Source organism: Chiloscyllium plagiosum, chromosome 35 (assembly GCF_004010195.1).
Source record: "Chiloscyllium plagiosum isolate BGI_BamShark_2017 chromosome 35, ASM401019v2, whole genome shotgun sequence".
Taxonomy (NCBI): Eukaryota; Metazoa; Chordata; class Chondrichthyes; order Orectolobiformes; family Hemiscylliidae; genus Chiloscyllium; species Chiloscyllium plagiosum.
Genome location: NC_057744.1, coordinates 8,344,635 through 8,354,252, shown reverse-complemented (window position 1 = coordinate 8,354,252; position 9,618 = coordinate 8,344,635).

The following is a 9,618-nucleotide window of genomic DNA, read 5'->3' as shown; positions in this document are numbered from 1 at the left end:
CTTTTAAGTCACATTCCCAAGATAAATTAAGGTTTTATAAAAAAAGGAGACATCTCAGCTCAGACAGTGCATTAAAGGTGTGAGGTGAGAGCCTGTCTGTATCGCAATCGTGAGTCAGACTGCTTCTATTTCCAAAGCAGGAATTTATAAAATGTTACATGGATTGACTGCCTGCATTGACTGCCTGAAGATTGTGCGCTTTTTAGGCAAAATAGCATGTATCTGCAAATACAATTCTACAAATATGAATTCACCCCATGGACTTATATGTGTGTGCGTGCATGACAGAGTGTGAGTGTGTGCATGTGAGTGTGTGAATGTGAGCACGCATGAGAGAGTTTGTGTTTGCACATGTGCATGCTGTTCAATATAGGTTTGATCAATATATTGTTTTAGTTCTGGATTCCAGTGGTGCTGAAAAAGCACAGCAGTTCAGGCAGCATCCGAGGAGCAGGAAAATCGACGTTTCGGGCAAAAGCCCTTCATCAGGAATACAGTTGCTCCTGCTCCTCGGATGCTGCCTGAACTGCTGTGTTTTTCCAGCACCACTCTAATCCAGAATCTGGTTTCCAGCATCTGCAGTCATTGCTTTTACCATATTGTTTCAGATGCATGACACTGTACCTTTTGCTATAAATTCTGTGTCTTTTGATCCTGCTCCACAGCTACCTGATGAAGGAGCAGTATTCTGAAGCTAATACTACCAAATAAACCTGTCGAACTATAACCTGATGTTGTGTGATTTTTAACTTTGTCCACCCCAGTCCAACACCAGCCTCCCCACATCATAAAAGGAAACAAATTGCAATCAACAGAAGGCTCTTCAATACGGCTCTTGATGAATGTAATGAAGGTCATGTGTGCATTTATAATTCAGTGATTGAATCGATGTCACTGTGACCAGAATTCCAGATCTTTATAATCATTTTGTTCAGATATATTATGCCACACCTCTGGAACAGGTGAGACGTGAACCCAGGCCTCCTCACTCAGAGATAGAGACACTACCATGTGCCACAAGAGTCCTTACCAGAGTTCTATTTCTTAACATGAAATACATTCCAGGTGTTCTACAGATGAAGAGGCTGGCTCAAGCCAGCAACACAGTAAAGGAAAAATGAATTCAGTCACAATGTTAACAAAAAGTGATTAGATTATGGCAATGGTGATGGAAATCCAGTTCACAAAATTTAAAAATATCAACCATTCTCACAGGACAAAAACAATCCTTAGACACTGTTGCAATAAGATGAGGAAATGCTGGAAACACTTTGCAAATCAGCAATATCTATGGAGACAGAATGGACTCGCATCAGCAATTTTTATTTCCAATCGCTATCATTGATAAATTTTGCAGTATCTGACTCTCTACCAACTGGAATTGTCTATGAACTGGAGTTTATTATATTCCTTTATTGCAGACCATCAACTGGAATCCATTCTGAACTTATCCAGGTCCTGAAGGTTTCCCAGGTTCCCTTGGAACAGTTGACAAATTTCCAGCAAAGAATGGTAGTCATTCTTATTCGTAGTCACTGTTGTTTGCAGCAAAGTTCTCAAACAGTTAATTCTGGAGCCTGATTTATCTGATGTCTCATGATACTGGATAGAGAAGTGAGGGGTCCAGCTCTTAATCCAAGAGCTGTCATTTCTGGCTCCCCTTCGTCTTAGCAATTATGTCTAGCTAGTTAACATAATCAGTACCTCTTACTATCATCCAATATATGACATCATCTTATTAAGACAACTCACTTTTTGATTAGATTAGATTCCATACAGTGTGGAAACAGACCCATCGGCCCAACCAGTCCACACCGACCCTACGAAGGGTAACCCACCCAGACCCATTTCTCTCTAACTAATGCATCTAACACAATGGGCAATTTAACATGACCTGCACATCTTTGGATTGTGGGAAGAGACCAGAGCACCCGGAGGAAACCCACGCAGACACGGGGAGAATGTGCAAACTCCACACAGACAGTCACCCGAGGCCGGAATCGAACCTGGGACCCTGGTGCTGTGAGGCTGCACTACTAACCACTGTGCCATCGTGCTGCTCCAATTGGAGGGTTGAATCTGGGATGAGGTGGGGAAAGGGGAATTTGGAAACTAGTGAAGTCGATGTTGATGCCATTGGTTGAAGGGTCCCAAGGCAGAAGATAAGGCATTGTTCTTCCATTTGGTTTGGATTAAGCAGTGGAGGAGGCCCAGGACTTGCATGTCCTTGGGGGAATGGAAGGGGGAGTTGAAGTGGTTGGTCATAGGATGATGGGGTTGTTGGGTGCATGTGTCCCAGAGATGTTCCCTGAAGTGCTCCTCGAGTTGACGTCCTGTCTCCTGATGTAGAGGAGACCACATGAAGAGTAACTGACACAGTTGATGAGGTGGGTGGATGAAGGGCTTATGCCTGAAACGTTGACTCTCCTGCTCCACGGATGCCGCTTGACCTGCTGTGCCTTTCCAGCACCACACTTTTTGACTCTGGATTATTTAAAACTGTAGAAAAGAGGATTGGTGACAGGACACTACCCCATCAAAAGTGGCCAATGATTGGTTCTGCGAACATACAGCATGGTTAGCAGTGGTGGATCATTGAAAGGATCATGCGGCTTAAAAACGTTAACTTTGATTTCCCTCCACAGATGCTGCCAGACCTGCTGAGCTTTTCCAGCAATTTCTGTTTTTGTCTGTGATTGTTGCTTGTATACCTCTTAGGTCAAAATAGTGAAAAAAATCCATATGAGTCATCAAAAAGGATTGTCAGAATTAAGTGAGATTAACACTTTTAAGAGCATTAGCACTTTCAGAATATTCAGACAGTCGGCAGCTGCAAGTGGTTAAATGGAAAAGCAGACTGCTGTCCTTTGGAAGAAAAGGTAGGATAATAGGTTAAAATTGACACTTCTGGGCTGGTAAGGGATGCAATAAAGGTGATGCAGCAGTAAAAAGATGAAGTGAAAAATCACACAACACCAGGTTATAGTCCAACAGGTTTATTTGGAAACACTAGCTTTCGGAGCAATGTAACTGAAATTATATATTGAAAAAGACCTGGATTGTTTGTTGAGTTTCTCATCTTTTAGAATGAACGTGTTGGTTTCAGTTCTTTCATATTTAAATCCCAGAACAGGTTCTTCAATTTACATATGAAAGAACTGAAACCAACATGGTCATTCTAAAAGATGAGAGACTTAACAAACAATCTAGGTCTTTTTCAATATATAATTTTAGTTACATCACACTGTAAACTTATGCTATAAATTCTGTCTTATGATCTTATACTCCACAACCACCTGATGAAGGAGCAGCACTCCAAAAGCTAGTGCTTCCAAATAAACCTGTTGGACTATAACCTGGTGTTGTTTGATTTTTAGCTTTGTACACCCCAGTCCAACACCGGCACCTCCGAATCATAAAAAGGATGAGTCACTCTTGGCAATTAGAATCCTTAAAGAAGAATGATTTGTAGGGGTAGTCCCAATTTGAAGGTTGACTTCATCACAGTGAGTAATGTCACGCAATCCTGATGAAGGGCTTTTGTCCGAAATGTCAATTTTCCTGCTCCTCGGATGCTGCCTGACCTGCTGTGCCTTTCCAGCACGATTCTAATCCTAGCATGTTCCTATTCATATATCCATCCAAATGCCTTTTAAATGTTGCAATTGTACCAGCCTCCACCACTTTCTCTGCCAGCTCATTCCATACATGTACCACCCTCTGCGTGAAAAAGTTGCCCCTTGAGTCTCTTTTATATCTTTCCCCTCTCACCCTAAACCTATGCGCTCTAGTTCTGGACTCCCACACTCCAGGAAAAGACTTTGTCGATTTATCCTACCCATGCCCCTCATGATTTTGTAAACCTCTTCAAGGTCACCCCTCAGCCTCTAACGCTCCAAGGAAAACAACCCTAGCCTGTTCAGCCTCTCCCCATAGCTCAAGTCCTTCAACCCTGGCAACATTCTTGTAAATCTTTTCTGAACTTTTTCAAGTTTCACAACATCTTTCCGATAGGAAGGAGACCAGAATTGCACGCAATATTCCAACAGTGGCCTAACCAACGTCCTGTAAGCTGCAACATGACATCCCAACTCCTATACTCATTTCTCTGACCAGTAAAGGAAAGCATACCAAACGCCTTCTTCACTATCCTATTTACCTGCGACTCCACTTTCAAGGAGCTATAAACCTGTACTCCAAGGTGTCTTTGTTCAGCCACAATCTCTAGGACCTTACCATTAAGTGTATAAGTCCTGCTAAGATTTGCTTTCCCAAAATGCAGCACCTCACATTTATCTGAATTAAACTCCATCTGCCACTTGATAAAAACAAGGTCAGCAGATGCTGGAAAACAGAGTCTAGGTTAGATTGGTGCTGGGAAAGCACAGCAGGTCAGGCAGCATCCGAGGAGCAGGAAAATTGACGTTTTGGGCAAAAGCCTTTCATCAGGAATAGAGGAAGGACTTTTGCCCGTAACGTCGATTTTCCTGCTCCTCGAATGCTGCCTGACCTGCTGTGCCTCTCCATCTGCCACTTCTCAGCCTATTGGCCCATCTGTTCAAGATCCTGTTATAAGCTGAGGTAACCTTCTTCGCTGAACATTACACCTCCAATTTTGGTGTCATCTGCAAACCTACTAATTATACCTCTTGCGTTCACATCCAAATCATTTATGTAAATGACAAAAAGTAGTGGACCCAGCTTCGACCCTTGTGGCACTCCACTGGTCACAGACGTCTAGTCTGAAAAACAACCCTCCACCACACAGAGTATACAGGGCAATTCAAAAGAGTCAGAAAACAGAATCTGAGAGGAAACTAGTTAAAAGAATGTGAATGTTCTTTGGGAGACACGTGATTGAAACCACAAATTTGGAGGGAAATTGTAGAAAGGCCACAGACAAAGATGTTTCTTTAATGATTTGGGGATGGGAATGTACATTGGCTTTAGGCCATAAAAGGTGGGAAAGTGTCAATGAAGAAGCAGGAACTCTCCATCTAAATTTCAGAAGGCAGGAAAACTGTCATTTGATTCATAGGAGGTCGGAAACTGCCATTTTGATCGCAGAAAGGGCAGGGAAACCTCAAGACAGCAATGCCAGCTAATATTGATATTTAACAGAATCAAAACATCACTAAAAAATAATGCAGCATATTATTTATTCATTCACAGAAGGTCTGTGTGTGTGTGGGCTTAACCAGCATTCATTTCCTTTGCCAAATTGACTGGAGAAGATGGTGCTGAGTCCACTAGGGTAACACAGTGGCTCAGTGGTTAACACCACTGCCTCACAGCACCAGGGACCAGGGTTCGATTCCAGACTCAGGTGACTGTCCGTGTGGAGTTTGTGCATTCGCCCTGATTCCACAAGGTGCTTCAGTTTCCTCCCAGACTTGTGCAGGTTAGGTGGATTGGCCATGGGAAATAGCCCATAATATCCAGGGATGTGCTGGTTAGGTGGATTGGCTATGGGAAACGCAGGGTGTCAGGGATGGGGTAGGTCCAGCTGGGATGCTCCTCAGAGGATTGGTGTGGACTCAAAGGGCTGAATGGCCTGCTTCCACACTGTGGCAATTTTGTGATTCTTGAACTCCTGCAGTCCTTGGAGTGTCAAGGGAGGGAGGGAAGAGAGTTCCAGTGTTTGAACAAAGTGACAGTGAAGGAATGGGAATGCACTGCGTGTGCTTTAAACAATCCTTGGATAAGCACATGGATGATTATGGGATAATGTAGGGGGATGGGCTTCGATTAGTTCACATGTCTGCGCTGTATTGTTCTATGGAGGAAAGTTTGCAGATGATGATGTTCCCATGTATCTGCTGTCCTCATTCTAGCTAGTAAAAGTTGCAGGCTGCAAAATGCTATCAAAAAAACTTTGCTGAGTTACTGCAGTGAATCTTGTAGATAATAACGCTGCTACCTTTCTGCATCTATGGTGAGGGGAGTAAATGTTGGTAGGACTGGGTGGGTGCTAATCAAGTGGGCTGGTTTGTCCTGGACACTGTTAAGTTTTTTGAGTATTGTTGGAGCTACATTAATCCAGGGAAGTTAGATTATTCCATCACATTTCTGACTTGTGCCTTGTTAATATTGAACAGACTTTGGGGAAGGCAGAAGATGAGTGATTCAGCACTAACTTCCTAGTTTCTGATCGGCTGTTGTAGCTGCAATATTCATATGGTTGATCCAGTTCATTGTGTTGTTGTAATACAGAGTTTAAAAGCTTGGAATGAATTTAAAACAAGGGATTTAAAACAAGATTGAGATGCTCCCAGATTAAAAGCAGCAGATCATAGACAAATTTACAACTACTTTTTTGAATTAAAAATAAATAACCACATTGAATAATTCTGTGTCAAGGATTTACTATCATAAATGGGGCAAAGACAACATCAGATTTGACATTTTTGGTGAAAACAGCCCTAAATTGCAGAACTGTTTCAAAATTAGATGCCAAGTTTCAAGCTGTTAAAGAAAATATACTATTGTATTCAGCAGATCCAACAGTTGTCACTATTATATATCATCAAAATAAAAAAGAAGGCAACAATACTTTGTGGAGAAGTTCTAACAGCTTTTGAAATAATGTTAATCTCAGAGCAAATAACATTTTTCAAAAGGCAAGATTAAGAGGATAGTTCAACATCGCGAAGAATTGTAAATAATTTCATTAATAACTTCAATAGAATAGTGAAGAACTGTCACAGTAGAGCTTTGAAATCAGAATTCACAAAAGACAGAATTATTGTTTTGATCATTAATGAGTCTTTGGCAGATTCATTACAGTCAAAGAAAAGTTTGACTTTGAGGCAAGCTATTCAAATGGTACTAGATGCAGAAACTGGGAGAACTCACAGACAAACCCTGAGAAAAGAACAGCCATTACACAGGAGATGAAAGAACTCTCTATGAGCCATAAACTCTTGCAAACAAGCCAAAACAAAGAATTGGTTAAAGAGAACATACTCAGAGTCAGTGTCAATGGTAAGGAATAAGCAAGCCTCACAGGTACAATCAGTGCTCAATTATGACAAAAGATGTCCAACTAACAACAGTAAGCCGCCTCCAGAAGATGTGTAGATGTGGAACATGGTTTCAGAGCAGCTGAAAGCCAAATGCTCACTCATACTAATGAGATAGAGCTGACCTTACTGGAAAAGATGCTGAAAGCATTCCTAGAGGCATTTGAAGACTAAACTAACATGAGTTTGACTCAACAAAGAGTCATTGAGATGTACAACACAGGAACAGTTCCTTCACTTCAACTTATCCATGCCAACCAGATATCTTAACCTAATCTAGTCCCATTTGCCAGCACTTGGCCCATATCTGTCTAAACCCTTCCTTTTCATATACTCATCCAGATGCCTTTTAAATGTCTACAATTGTACCAGCCCCCACCACTTCCTCGGGCAGCACATTGCATACACACACCACCCTCTGTGTGAAAAAGTTGCCCCTTAGGACCCTTTTAATTTTTTTCCCTCTCTCCCTAAACCTATGCCCTCTAGTTCTGGATTCCCTCACCCCAGTGAAAAGGCCTTGTCTATTTATCCTATCCATGCCCCTCATGATTTTATAAACTTCTATAAGGCCACCCTCAGCCTTCGACGCTCCAGGGAAAACAGCCCCAATCTGTTCAATCAATGGATATCACATTAATTTTATGCTTCTACAGGAGTAAGTGCCACTGTTCTATGAGATCAAGTAGGACGGTTGATGAAACAGAAGTTACAACCTACAGAGATAACACCCAAGAGTAAAAGTATGAGGCAAGTAACCCTGCGAAGCAAAAGGTGTAAGAGAGTTAAAAATGCATACTGCTCATTTTGTGCCTGCATGGATGACCTAACTTTAAGAACCTTATGGTAGCCCAAGGAATTCAACTAGTTCAAGAAGGAAAATGACATCACTGAACTGGTAAAGGCACAACTGGTGAAAGATTTTATTGAGCTTCCCAGACTCAAAGTGCAACCCATGATTGGCATGAGATAATTGTTTCAAACTGTCAACAGAAAAGAAAACTAACACAAACCCAAGAACAAAACTTCAGTCCTTTGTCTTTAGTGAAGAATTTTCAGCACCAGTGACAAAGGAAATGCTAAGTAAGCAACAATCCTTCAGTACCATGACTGAGAATGTGAGAATATTCAGTGCACCAAGAAGACATCCAACATATTTCATAAATTGGAATAAACAACTCAAATACTTCAACATAAATATATTAAGATTGAAGGGTAGGATTTGCTTGGGTAAAATGGAGATGAACTGTATGTCACCCTATATCGAAGACAGATGAATATGTGCAACACAGATTAATAAGGTTAGCACTGCTGCCTTCCAGTGCCAGGGACCTGGGTTCGATTCCAGCCTTAGGCGACTGTCTGTGTGGACTGTCTGTTTGTCCCTGTGTCTGTGTAGGTTTCCTCCCACAGTCCAAAGATGTGCATGTTAGGTGAATTGGCCGTGCTAGATTGCCCATAGTGTTCGGGGATGTATAGGTCAGGTACATTAGTCAGAGTAACTGTAGAGCAGTAGCATAAGGGATTGGGTCTGGGTGGGTTACTCTTCAGAGGGCCGGTGTGGACTCGTTGGGCCAAAATGGCCTGTTTTCACACTGTCAGGATTCTATGATTCTAAATTCAGTTCAGGGTTAAATTGACTGAACTGTGTACATTTTGTGATTGCTGTTTTTAATTTTTAAACATTGTCAGTATCCATTATAAGGTTAGATGTATTGAGAGTAAAAAAAACATTCTGAGTATGCTGCCACATATAAAGGTGAGTTTTTTTTAACACATTTATTGATGAACATAAAATTTTAGTAAGACCGCATCTGGAATATTACATAGTTTTAATCTCCTTCCCTTTCTTTTAATGTAATTGTGACGTACTTTCAACTTTTTTTTTCATGAGGAAGGTTCTCCTTCTGCCTGTTGCTTGCCATAGAGGGTGAGCAACAAAGGTTCACCAGAATGGCATCACAGCATTTCCCATCTTAGACTTGCACGGTGTACAATCTAAGAATCTTGGCATATCTTTACCATGTACAATAGGCAAAACCTTCACCTTTTGGTAGAGGGATAAGACAGTGTTACTTTCTGGGTCTGTAGATTGTGAAGGAGCAAAAATGGCCTTTGCAGTGATATGTACTTCTTGTCAGATGTGGGAGTTTAAAGAGAGTTTAAGGGTTACTGCAGATTATATCTGCCTTAAATGCTGTTGGATGTGAATCTTATCAGATCGAATGGATTGGTTGGAGAGACAGATAGAAGCGATGAGGAATTTGCAACAGCAACAGTATGTGATGGATGGCAGTTATAGGAAGGGGGGGGAATGTCTCAGATGCAGTCACATAGATGGGTTAACTCCAGGAAGGGTAAGAGAGGTAGGCAGCTAGTGCAGGAGTCTTTTGTAGATATACCCATTTCAAACAGGTATGCTGTTTTGGAAAATGAAGGGGGTGATGGATTCTCAGGGGAACGTAGCACGGATAAACAAGTTTCTGGTATTGAGACTGGCTCTAATGCAATGAGGGATACGTTGGCTTCCAAGAGATCAATTGTGTTAGAGGATTCTGTAGTTCGAGATACAGACAGACGTTTCTGTGGCCAGCAG